At 40.7% G+C, this 12,612-nt stretch overlaps 1 long non-coding RNA gene across 1 annotated transcript; it reads left to right on the top strand.

The window, feature by feature from the left end:
* Positions 1-399: 399 nt before the first annotated feature.
* LOC133480834 (uncharacterized) lies at positions 400-12,331 on the top strand. Its single transcript, XR_009789378.1, has 4 exons — positions 400-555; positions 5,555-5,652; positions 10,498-10,541; positions 10,818-12,331. It is a non-coding gene; the product is annotated as an uncharacterized LOC133480834 (long non-coding RNA).
* Positions 12,332-12,612: the final 281 nt, after the last annotated feature.

The following is a 12,612-nucleotide window of genomic DNA, read 5'->3' as shown; positions in this document are numbered from 1 at the left end:
GACAGCACAGCAAATAACAATTCTGCAGATTCCCCCCCCCAGTTTGAACTGTCGGATAAAGATTTTCATTGTCATTGACCACATTCACGGAAACACTGTTGGCCATATTTCCAAGTAATGAAAATTTGATATTTTCAATGGTGGGCGATATTTATCTCTCTGGGTCTATTTGGCTTTTTTTCACCACCAGGAATATTAACGGCAATCCAACATTTAATGCAGCAGTAATCCCGGTGATAATGCAGCAGAAATCCCGGTGATTAAGACCTGCTGACAGTTGAAAGTAAAGTTTATTGTTATTCTGGGAGCTTGGGGCTTGCTGCCATATTAAAAACAGACTCTGCGTACATGAAAGCAGGCACAGGAGACAATTGGAGAGCAGAGGGCGGTCCGGTGAGCAGCTCACTGCTACAGTGGGATTGTGTGTACATCTATGTGTACAGTAATACAAATATCAGTAGCTCGGAGTGAAAATGGAAATAATTATAAAGAAAATCTAAAACCTTGAGCCGCTTGTTTCAAGACATCACTAGTGGATCGTCATAGCTGAAACAGGTAAGGGGAAAAAAGCAATTCCCTAAGCTTGTGTTTTTCTCCTCCTTTATATGCATGTCATGTTACTTCAGAGAAAGCATTACATTCAGTGCGCATGAAAAATGAATAGGGTACACTTAGCAAACCTATATAAAATGAGTACAACACAATAACCAACTGGAAAGACATTTAGACGGGCGAGGACGTCATGCGCTAAGGTCAAACAACTGTAACCTCAAAGAAAATCTTGATACATTCTGCCAGTATGTGAAGATTCATTCAACATTATTCGAAAAATCAAGGAAAACATCAAAAATGTGTTTTTAGTGTAATGGCTAAAAATATGATGGATATACAAGTATTTCCCTGGATCTGCACCAGAATTGAAATATGGAAATTCAAAGTAACCAGGACACACGTAGCAGAGGTAACAGGAAAAGAAATGTACAATGGTTGTTGAACATACAAAAAAATCAGGGGTGTCAGGCACAAACATTTATTAATACATTCAGGATAACTTTTTTTTTTTTTTTTTTTTTAGACAGCAACAAATGTTTTAACAATCAATTTTGCTTCCATCATTAGGTTGTGATTACCAGCCATAATACATTTCATACATATTTTCATTTCATATTTTTGTTTTATTGAACAAACAATAATAGACAAAACAAACTAACAAGTTGGTGCAAGTGATATTTTTCACTCGACTTGAAAGTATAATTTTTGACCTGTTCAGTAAAATGAAAATCATCTCGGCATTGTTACATTATGTGCCAGGCTTTTCTGCTACCATTTCTAAAAACAGATTGGATTAGAGAAGACCGAAAATAAAAGTCCACTCAAATATGTTGGTTGATGGGGTAAGTACTGTATATTTGAGCAATTTGGATATAAATAATTATATTGCATATTGTACGCTATTATCTGTTTATTATACTTTAAATAACTGGCCAGTGTTGCCACAGTTACCGTGAAAAAGTAACTTAGTTACTTTACTGATTACTTGAGCTTAAAAGTAATTTAGTTACTTTACTTATTACTTGATTTCAAAAGTAACTACATTAGAAAAAAGTTACTTTTTAGTCACTTTAAGCAGCTGCCAAGTGGCAGCAATAGCACTTACTCACAGTACAAAAAAAACAAAAACATTTGCTTAACCGAACCCCTTACTTAGTAATATACGCCACACAAGTTACAGAATGATGTCATCAACATGAACCAAAACAGTAACTTAAATATTAGTGTAGTTGAAGCCACATTAAATGAGCAACTTAGTGCAAACTTGACATCTCAAATACAAGTACAAGTACATAAACATGTTAACAAGCACACCATTCTCAGTACACTTCTCTAAAGAGTCTTACTTGATAGATAGATGCCGATTGTGGTCCATGAAGGCAACAACTTCGTGCGTGCGTGTGCATGCGTTTGTGCATGCGTCTATATTGGGCGCACACACACACACACTCCTACACACACACACACAAACAGACACACACACGGCATTGCTCTCACCATCGTAATTTTGATGCGAAGAACGAGAAAAGGTGACAAGATTATGTAACTGTTTCACTCAGCTGTGCGTGATTGACAGGGGGAGAAGCACTTACTTACGTGACGTCAGCCGTGCAGCGCGTTAAAACAGCTCACAGTCCGGACTACAATGAAGTTGAAAGTTCTCATTTTTTATTGTAAATATTATTCAAGCTAAGTATTGTAAGTCCTTCAGTGAGTCAGTCCTTATTGTATGACAATTTATGACCGCGCACTTCGGTATGAATAATTAACCCACAACGCATTGCGCGCTCAACACGCCAGTAAAACTGTATTCTTAATGTGTAAATTAAAAAGTAACAACAATCAAATACACTTTATACGAAGGAAAATAACAAAAATAGTGTGACGGCAGTGAAATTGTGCATTTCTTTGCACTTTTATGGCACTGTAAAGTCACTGTGCATTGAATAATAATCACCTCTCAATTGCATCGCTGTGTTTATTGAATAACGAGCGGTCTGCGTGTTCGGCATAATATTTTTCAACAGCTAAACTGCTCTTTCTATGAGTCACCAGCCATAAATCTGAACTTGGCGAGAAATATAGATGACTCAAAAGTAACTATTGTTGTTATGAAGAAGTAACTGTAATCTGACTACTTTCCTGTGAAAAGTTACTTTGCTCGTTACTCAGAATGGCAGCATTTTGGAGTAACGCGTTACTGGCATCACTGTAACTGGCTAGTTGTGTGTGCGAGCGTGTGTGCATTTGTGTATGCGTCTGTCAAACTGTGTAGTCCATACATGAGAAAAAAAGAAAACTGACATCTAATAATTTTGCAGTGCACTCAAAGAAAGTAAATAGTTGCATCAAAAGTGATTAGTGATGTCCTGTTGGCGGCACCTTGGTGTTCCTTTTCTTCCAATAGCGAATTGAAACATTCAACCTTGCAAAAACAGAATCCATATTCCAGGTTAACTGATATTCTAAAAAAAAAAAAAATGGGGAAAAGTCCCCCCTTCTTCCTGCACCCAAAGTGTCCAATCGCAGTCTGAGGTTACATGATGAAAATGCCACTTTTCCTGCAGCCACCCGGGCACGTCATTAGGAGGTGAATTTGAAGCCCCCAACAAGAGCTTGAAACTATCAAGTGCAGTAAAAAAGAAAACTCAACAGTTTTTATTTCCACCTTTTCTTTAACGCTGGAGAGGCTCACCCACTCACAAATGGTGGTGGTGGTGGATGGGGTGTCACTATACTTTCAAAAATGTGTCCTGCCTCCCTCACACTCAACTAGCAGAAACAAAATGCTGTCAGGTTGGGGCAGCTATTGTTGGGGGAACATCGGTTCTGGCTTTCACTCAGTGGCGGCGACACCGAGCAGGCCCTTTGCTCTGCCGGTCTGCTTCTCCAGGGGCCCATGATGAATGACTGGAGAAACAACTCAGGAGTTGTTCACAAACTACCATTTTTTCGCTGAGGCGTCAATCTAGACTCCAACTTTGACTTCCAATCATAATTCCCCAGTGAGCAAATCTACCCCTTCTTCTTTAGGCAACAATTCATTCTTTTTAGGTTAGGTGGAAAGTGTTAAACATATGAAGCGGGAACAAGCTTTGTAAAGAGTAAATGCCGGAAATAATACGAGTTGTACTACTGTTCACTCGTAATTCTATTCTTGCATAGGAAAAGAAAATGCCTTTTTCAAGAAAAGCAGCAGAGATGAAAATAGGCTTTTTTTTTTAAGTCTCAATATTACACATTGAACCGTGCAAGAACAAATGGGGGCATAAATACATCCATATGCTCACAGTTTGTGGCTAGGCGTATTTCTATTCAGGGAAAAACGTGGTTTCATGCTGAAAGACTTACTGTTCAGAATATAACCTTTGTAGATGAGAAGATTTGAAAGTGTTTTTCCCTCCCTGCTACCCTCCTTCATGCTCCCTTCCTCACTTTCATCATAATTTTACTACGGCGTGACCACGGATAGAGAAGTGCCATTGACGCCGCATTTAATACTAATCAGGCCACGCCTTGTGATCTTATTAATATTCAAACCACCCTCTGCCAGGGAAAAAAACCAACAACAACAGGCATAATCACAGAGCCTGAGTAACAGTGAAGACAAACACAGCGCCGGTGTCGACAAATAAAAACATGCTAATGAACACAACACAGGCTGTGAGAGAGGGGAGGGTTGAGGTTTGCAGGGGTTAGACCTTAAAGCATCTCGAAATTACAAGTTTGTGTGTTTGTTTGTTGGCGTCACCTCAGGAGGCTGCTGCTGTCACGGCCTCCCTCATCGTGTCACCGCACCGCATTTAGTCAGGCCTCCCTTTGGGTGACGAGTATAATGAGGCCACAACTTCTCTTTGCTTATATCTCACGAGATGTATACAAATGTATAACTTGACTTAAAATGTGCTGTGTGGGTTTTCTCCAGGTACAGTGTTCCCTCACTATATCGGAGTTCGCCTATTGCAGATGCAGTGAATTGCATCTTTGAAATTTTTTTTCACATTCATATCATGCATAATTCGCCATATTGCAGGATTTTGAGAGTATGCTGTAAGTCAGTAATAACTAAATGTAAAAAAACAAAAGGAAAAACTCATTGAAATATAAGGAATACAATGTACATACTGTGCAGTACTAGCAAGCATTACTGCATATTTAAGAGTTTAGAATGTGTTTAAGAATATATAAAGTGTTTATAAAACTATGGTTAGGTTAATAGGAGTGTGTATAAATAATCCCAAAAATTTCAGTCGCTTCTCCGCGGGTTTCACCTATTGGTCCAGAACCTAACCCCACGATAAACGAGGGGTTTACTGTACTCCGGTTTTCCTTCCACAGTCCAAAAACATACGTTGGGTTCATTGAAGACGCTAAAATTGTCCTCAGGTGTGAATGTGAATGGGCATGGTTGTTTATCTATTTGTGCCCTGTGATTGGCTGGCGACCAGAGGCTGAGCTGCACTGGATTTGTTAATGGAGTAAACTAGTGACTGTAGCACAAGTGAGTAACATTTCCGATCACTTACCTAATATGTTCCATGTGGTAACTTGGTACACCTCTGTTCTGTACCGGAAAAATCAGAATACGAAGAGTGTAATTTTTACTAGCTGTCCGCAACCCACCCAAAATGGGTTCGCAACCGAGTTTTGGGTTTAGACGCACTCGTTGAGAATCACTAGTATAGAAGATGTGTTGACCTGCTCTTTTTGCCAGTGTTAATAGTTTTCTTATTTGAGAAACTTAAAAAAAAAGGGCTAGTTCATGACACTGACTTTACCTTCTCAGGTGAATGCGTCTGACAAGATTGAGGGAATTGTGCTCTGCCCTTCTCAAATTGAACTGTTGTTACAAGGCCTTAAAACAGCTAGTCAGACAAGAGGGCAGCAAATACAGCTTTTTTGTACTGACCACTCTTTCTTTCTTTCTTTCTTTCTCTCTCTCTCTCTCTCTCCCCCTATCTCTCTCTCTCGCTCTGTCTGTAATGCTTCTGTTGGAAATTAGCCGCAAGACAAAGCTGCTGTGTGATGCGACATGGCATGCATACTGTTCCGGCCCGGGTGAGATTTGCAATGCACAGCCTTCCGGGCATGGCTGCACAGGTAATTAAAAGTCAGTTGTATTCTTTATACAAGGCTTGTGGCAGGACTCTTTGATTTTCGGAGGCATTGTGTACCACAGAATATTTTTACTGGTAGCTCTGACAAAGCACAAGGACAAGGGAAGGAAACAGTATGGTTGTTTGTTGCACAGTGTATCATTATACTGTATTTCCTGACGTAGTGGCCAGCGGTGTTATTTACCCAATTTCAGATTGGGGAAGATTTTACAAATGAACAGTTGTACAAATGCTTCTTTAGAATAAGATGAAATAATATTATATGGAGAGTTGTACGTATTATTTTCAGCAATAAAAATGATGGTTGGTTAAAATAATAATAATAATAAAATAACTAACTACATCTGCATTCCATATTGAGCACAACTGTTGTCATTATACGAAGGATTTGACAGAAACCCCTGCCGGTCCTTGGAATCATTGTCATAGATATACAGTAACTTGTCTGCTCCACAAAAACGGTTGGGGAAAGTTGTATGTATTATACAATGTAATGAAGCCCCCTGTCCAAATTGAGCTCCAGTCAACCAGCTGTAGAGTTTCACCACGGCATAGGATAACAGTAACATCTACTGAAGTGTAAGTGTAATTAACAAAAGAACAAGTGTGACAAAGAGGTGAGGGTTAGAGGTGAAGGCATCAGTAAAAGATGGCAGAAAAGTGACAAAGAATGCTCAAGAAAGAAAAAGTGGTGCAGGCATTAAAGAAAAAAGGTGTTGGGTTTTAAATGCAGTGCTGCAGACAGCGGCAGGCCAGATGTCCTTGGGCATGTCACGCTGCCATCTGTTCCCTCTGTCTGGCCTGTCAACATACCTCTAACTCCAGTTTAAACATGACATTCCGGCTTCCTTACACACTGAGGGGCAGCCTTTCGTCACCCTAAGCCAGGCAGATGGAGAAAATCAGCGAGGCTGACAGAAAGAAGAGGAGGAGGCTGGAAGAGAGGGGGAGGTCGGAGATAATGCACAACAAGCAATGGGAATGACCTTTTCCACACCGGCCCGTCTTTACAAGCTGATATTGTTATCAATGTATTACTCCCTGGACAGGCACTAGAGGTTCAATAACGCCATTGAACCAACAGTCCATCATCATAGGACGAAGAAGGGCGCTCACACTGGCATCCTGTGGGGCGCTGGGTTACAACTGATTGCGCTCGTAAATGAGCGTGGCGCTCATAAAATCATGTGGTAACTGCTTAGCTGTGCACAGGAAGATGGCTTTCCTTATCAAAGGCTCGATTACAACACGGGAGGCCTGTTAGCTGCAGAGCTTTCCTTCACTGCTGAACTTAATCATGTGTTCACTGAAATGTGCCACTGCAATATGGACCATCGGAGGAAACGACATGCTGCCTCTCTTTTACTTCTATTGTTTATTTCACAATGAAAATAATGTCTCTTGGGTATGTTACACTTTCTTTTTCTTTTTTTTTTTTATTCGATGATGTGTATTGGACGCAACGACAAAACGTGTTTCTTTGACATTGTGATGTTCAGTTCAATTGTATCTTCCAAAAGCACTACATTAAACAGCACAGCTGTATCATTTAGAAAATAGAAATTAAGAATTAAACGTTGGGCTTGCAGCTGTGGAAGGGTGATTAGCACATCTGCCTCACAATTATGAGCTCACTAGAACCTCTCTGTGATGAGTTTGCATATTCGCCCCGTGCTTGCGTAGATTTTCTCCAGAACCCTCTGGCTTACTCCTATATCCCCAAAACAGGTTTTTAGGATTCCTCAAGAATCTAAATTGCTCATAGGTATGAATATGAGTACGGTTTTAACTGTGCGTGCAATGTGACTGAGAGGCGACTAGTCCAGGGCCCTACCTTTGGCCCAGTCATCTTGGATAGGCTCAAATTAGCCACGACCTCAATGAGGACAAGTGGTACAGATCCCCAAACAGTGTGCTGTGGCACATTAATGTGTGTAGTTGAGTGATCATCAGGTGTGCTACTTCGATAATTCTTATTTATTTACCACAAATTATTGTATTGTATTGTGTTGTATTGTATAAATATACTGTACACGATGGCGACGCGGAGTAAATGTCCTTCGCGGAGCCGATCAATGATGTCATTGATCGGATCGGCGAATTATGACATTAAAGCCAATCAGCATAAAATGCTAATTATTGGCCGATATCGATCAAGCCGATCAGATCGGTGTAAAGTCCAGAATTCGGTAGTCTACTGTGCATCTCATCATACTTTAGTCTTTACTACGATCACCTGCAGGGTGACAGTGGTTCAAGTTAAAAGTACTGACTGAGCTGTCTTGGGCCAGAAGTTCAGAACATGTGAATTCCCACATGGAGCTGCGTTACTTCATGAGATACAAAAAAATGTCAGTTGCCTTAGAAATTTAGTATGAATGCCGACAGACGACCTACCCCTAAAAGCCAAAATGCCAGGTTTATGTGATATAAAAAAATGAGACAAAGATGAATAATTTTGAAACTTTTTCCACCATTCATGTGACCTACAACCTGTACAAGTCAATTGGAAAAAATATCTTTTCAACAGGGGAAGTACAAACATAAAACTGAAATTATGTTTGCATTAGTGTTCACACCCACTTATAACTCGGGATGTAGCTGGGTTCGGAGTTAACCAATCACATTCAAATATGATTCAGCACACACCTGCCACGAGAGGCGCCCTGTGCATCAGCGGTCGATTTCCCCCCCCTGGCAAACTGCCAAGCTATAATCTGTGATTTTTTGCACCTCCCACTGCTGGAATTCCGGATTACAACAAAGTGGTCCAGTGTTGTAAAGTTATGGATTTAAGCTTTAATATCTCCCAAACGCATGGTTGAAAAAGTGTTGTGGTCCAAAAAGGTCCACCACGGTTGAACTTTTTGGCCATAATTCAAAAAAAGTTGTGTTTGGCACAACGCGGCACGGTAGAAACTGGTTAGCACATCTGCCTCACAGTTCTGAGGACCGGGGTTCAAATCCCGGCCGGCCCTGCTTATGTGGAGTTTGCATGTTCCCCCCCCATGCCTGCGTGGGTTTTCTCCGGGCACTCCAATTTCCTCCCACATCCCAAAAACATGCCTGGTAGGTTGATTGAATACTCTATATTGCCAGTAGGTATGAATGTGAGTGCGAATGGCTGTTTGTTTCTGTGTTCTGCGATTGACTGGCGACCGGTTCAGGGCGTACCCCGTCTCTCGCCCGAAGATAGCTGGGATAGGCTCCCACACGCCCGCGACCCTACTGAGGAGAATCGGTATGGAAAATGGATGGATGAATGGATGTTTGGCGCAAACACAACACTGCTCATCACCAAAAGAACACTATACCAAGAGTGACTGATTTGGGGTTAATCAGAGGCACTTTAAATAGTGGCAGGAGTATGATGACTTCCATTTAACGCGAGTTTGAATGTGATTAATTAATTCTAAGCGCAACCACATAACGAGTTACAAGAGGCTATGGATGAAGTGTTTCACAGTTGTGGGCTTCTTTTCACCAATTTACTATTACCTGTTGTCTTGGTTTTACACTCAATGACAAGTTAGAAACTTTACTTAAAAGATGGGAGTAAGTCACATATGTGCAAGTCACAAGGAAGTCTCAAGTCATAACCAAGTCACAAGTCATTGCGGGTAAAAATCAAGCAAGTCAAGTTGAGTCGACACTAAATTTCAAGCAAGTTGAGTCAAGTCACTACTTGGTTGAAAGCAAGTCGTAAGTCAAGTCAGCTAGCTAAACTGTTAAATTAGTTTACCTGTATTTGTGAGTTTTGGAGTGACGGATGAAGTTCGACGTCGTCCTTCTTGTTGTGTTTTGAATGTACGAGTTGCAAGCCATGCAGGTTGCCATCCTCTTTTTGCAGACTTCATTGACAACATAATTCTTGAATCCAAATTGTATTATCTGGAGATCCTTCCATCGCTGTTCATGCAGGTGGTTACGTCACACTGGCAAGTGCGCAACAATACAGACTGTGTTGCCAGGTTGGAGCAAATGACTGCCCAAAACGTTTCTTGTTTTAAAAAAAAAAAAAAAAGAGCAAACTGTAATGCTTACTAGTACTGCACAAATTAAAGTGCAGATATCCAACTCTAAATGCGATGACTTGTCAAGTCATGTAGTTCAACTCAAAGTCAAATCAAGTCTCTTGGCTACCAAGCCTAAAGTCAAGTCTTTCTGAAGTATTTTGGCAAGCAAGTCGCAAGTCATAAAACTGGCAACTCGATTTTACTACTGTCAAGTCAATTGACTCGAGTCCCCTTGTCTCTGCTATATGTTTCATGATTCAGAATATTTTTTAATTTGTTCCAAAAGTGTACCGTACAATGGAGTGTGTTTGAGCTTTTAGAATAAACTGTATTACAAAGCTGGCATTGAGACGAATAATAGTGCAAACCCATTACTTCCTGAATGGCTTTGCGAATTTAAGGCGGACTCTCTCACCAATGGGTGCCTGCAGTAGGTTGTTGTACATTGGAGCCTATAGCAACTGAAGTTTAATGGTCTTAAGTGAACTATTAATGCTGTTGTCAGGTCATAGTCCCAATTTTACTTATTGAGGGCTTCAAAATATTCTGCACCAAGCTTCACTTCACGAGAAGCATTTTCTCAAGCTTAGGGGTCAAGCTCAAAGTTTAGTATTTTTTTTTTTTTTTTTAATGTTTTTTTTACTTGAATTCAAATGAAACATCCAGAAACTGGTACGCAGGGTAGGAACCACTCAACTTATTGGTTCACAGAAAAATGTAAATAACAGCTTCAATCGCAAGAGTCTTCAGTCATTAATATGTGGTTTTCTACGGTAGTGTTGTGCTTTGACTCTGAATATATTTGCTTTCAGATCCAGAGAGTAGCATCTCTGTTCACTGATGGGACCCAAATGAGGTGAGGTGTTGTACTGACTTTAAAGAGCAACTTGATGGAAAGCATTGCAGGACTGCGCCAGTAGCCAGGAAGGCTAATGCACCTTGACGGAAACGTCTCACCATATAAAGTGAACAATAACATGAATTGCTCCACAGTGAAAACTAAAGTCGTAACTTGTTACGTCTCCCATACATAACCTCAAGCCCAACAACTGCAAACTTTCCCTGCATGTCTTGATGCTCTGGGGATAATTCCAGAAGGACCATGCCTCTAACCTTCCTCCTCATCCTTCAGTGACTGATCCAGAAGGGAAGCCGGACCCTGACCAACTCCTGACTTGGGGAAATTACTGTGACCTCTCTACACTTCGGGGAGGAAGCCAAACTTGGCACATACGGACCTGGGCGCTATGTTTGCCATCACTGACCCCAAAGACCTTTGTTAGGTCCACCTCCTTCAGCCAATTATTCAAACACACACACTCAGCTCCTGCTGAATGGATTAGGTTACCCCCTCACAAGCGATGTCTACCTCCATTTTGCATTCACTCACCATTTGCATCATGGGAGAAGAGGAATGCCCCAGTCATTAACACCAGAAGGCTTCCCGTACAAAAGGTCTGCATTCATGAGTCATCCTGGAGACCAGATGTTCTCATGAAGTGTGAATACGCGTGTATTTGCTGGATGGAGAGACATTTTAGGTGTTGGGGCACAACGGCTCAGGCCATGTGTGTGCCTGGGCCCCCAGGGCCTTCATGGTGCACAGGTCACCATGGAAAAGTGGAGGTGGGAGGATCATGCACACTCCTACATGCACTTGGGAAAACATGTACGTGCATTTAACATTTCATTTGATGAATGTGAACCTTCCAACAAGGCCTTTCTCTGTATATTTTTGGTCATATTCAAGTTAAGAAAATATACCAATTGGGGCATGTCCACATGAACATGAGTGCTGGTTTTCCGCCAATCGTGTGTCATTATCACATTTTTAAATCCAGCTCAATTCTGTAGTTCATTTACATTATGTATTTATATCACATATTACATGATATATGATATAATATATTGTTTATGTAAGGCCAATGACATTGCCTTATGTAAGGCGCTTTTGCTTGAGCTGATTTTAACCATACTTGATGGACATTTAGCGTCTCTCACTGCGCTCAGGAACGGAGGCATCAAAATGCACAACCAAGGCAGTTGTTATAAAATTCATATGGATAAGAGATTTACAACATAAAATATTGTTAAAATGCTGTTCGGTCAGGACTGCATTTTAGTTTAAAAGGCAGAGTGGGAAATATATATTTCATGGCTTGTCATGCTTTAAATAATTTGAAAAGTAGGTATGTTCAATACCACGCTTTATCAGACCGATAACAGTACGTGCATTCACTCTAGAGTTCTCACCAATACCGAGTGCCGATACCACTAGGACTTTTGATTAATAAATATTTATTAACACAATGACAGGTAGTTGTTAACAAATACCTTTCTTTCTTTTTTGACACAGATGATAATTTGCTGTGGTGTCAAAATGCCGGAGTGTAGCCCTAGCTACTGGTGAGGAGGACTTACTCGACGTCAGATGTTTTTGTCTTAAATATTGGCGGCTGGTATCAGCAGCCTTCACGAGTACCCGATACCATGAAATTAAATCAGCCCGAAACAGATACCTGATATCCGCACTCGCTCATCCCTATTGAAAAGAATGCTTTTTTTTTTTTTAACTGATAATGGAAATTCATAGTCAAATGGTATTTAGTTCTATTGTCATCATTACATAACACATTTTAATTTGCCTTTCTTTCTTGAAAGATAGGGTTGGATTCCAACTTGTTAGACAAGCGAATAGTTCGAGTTCCGAGGGTACACTGAATGTATGTTTAATATGCCAACATAAAGTATCTGTATAACAAATTCTGGAAAATCTTTTTTTAGAATCATCTTTTATTGTCATGAACATGCATGCATGCATGCACACGAAATTTGTTCTCTGCATTTAACCCATCACAGTGAACACATAGTGGAACACACTGGAGCAGGGGGCAGCTGAAGCGCCCGGGGAGCATTTCGGGGTATCA

This window comes from Phyllopteryx taeniolatus, chromosome 7 (genome assembly GCF_024500385.1).
Source record: "Phyllopteryx taeniolatus isolate TA_2022b chromosome 7, UOR_Ptae_1.2, whole genome shotgun sequence".
NCBI lineage: Eukaryota > Metazoa > Chordata > Actinopteri > Syngnathiformes > Syngnathidae > Phyllopteryx > Phyllopteryx taeniolatus.
This window is presented reverse-complemented; position numbering and strand designations above follow the sequence as displayed.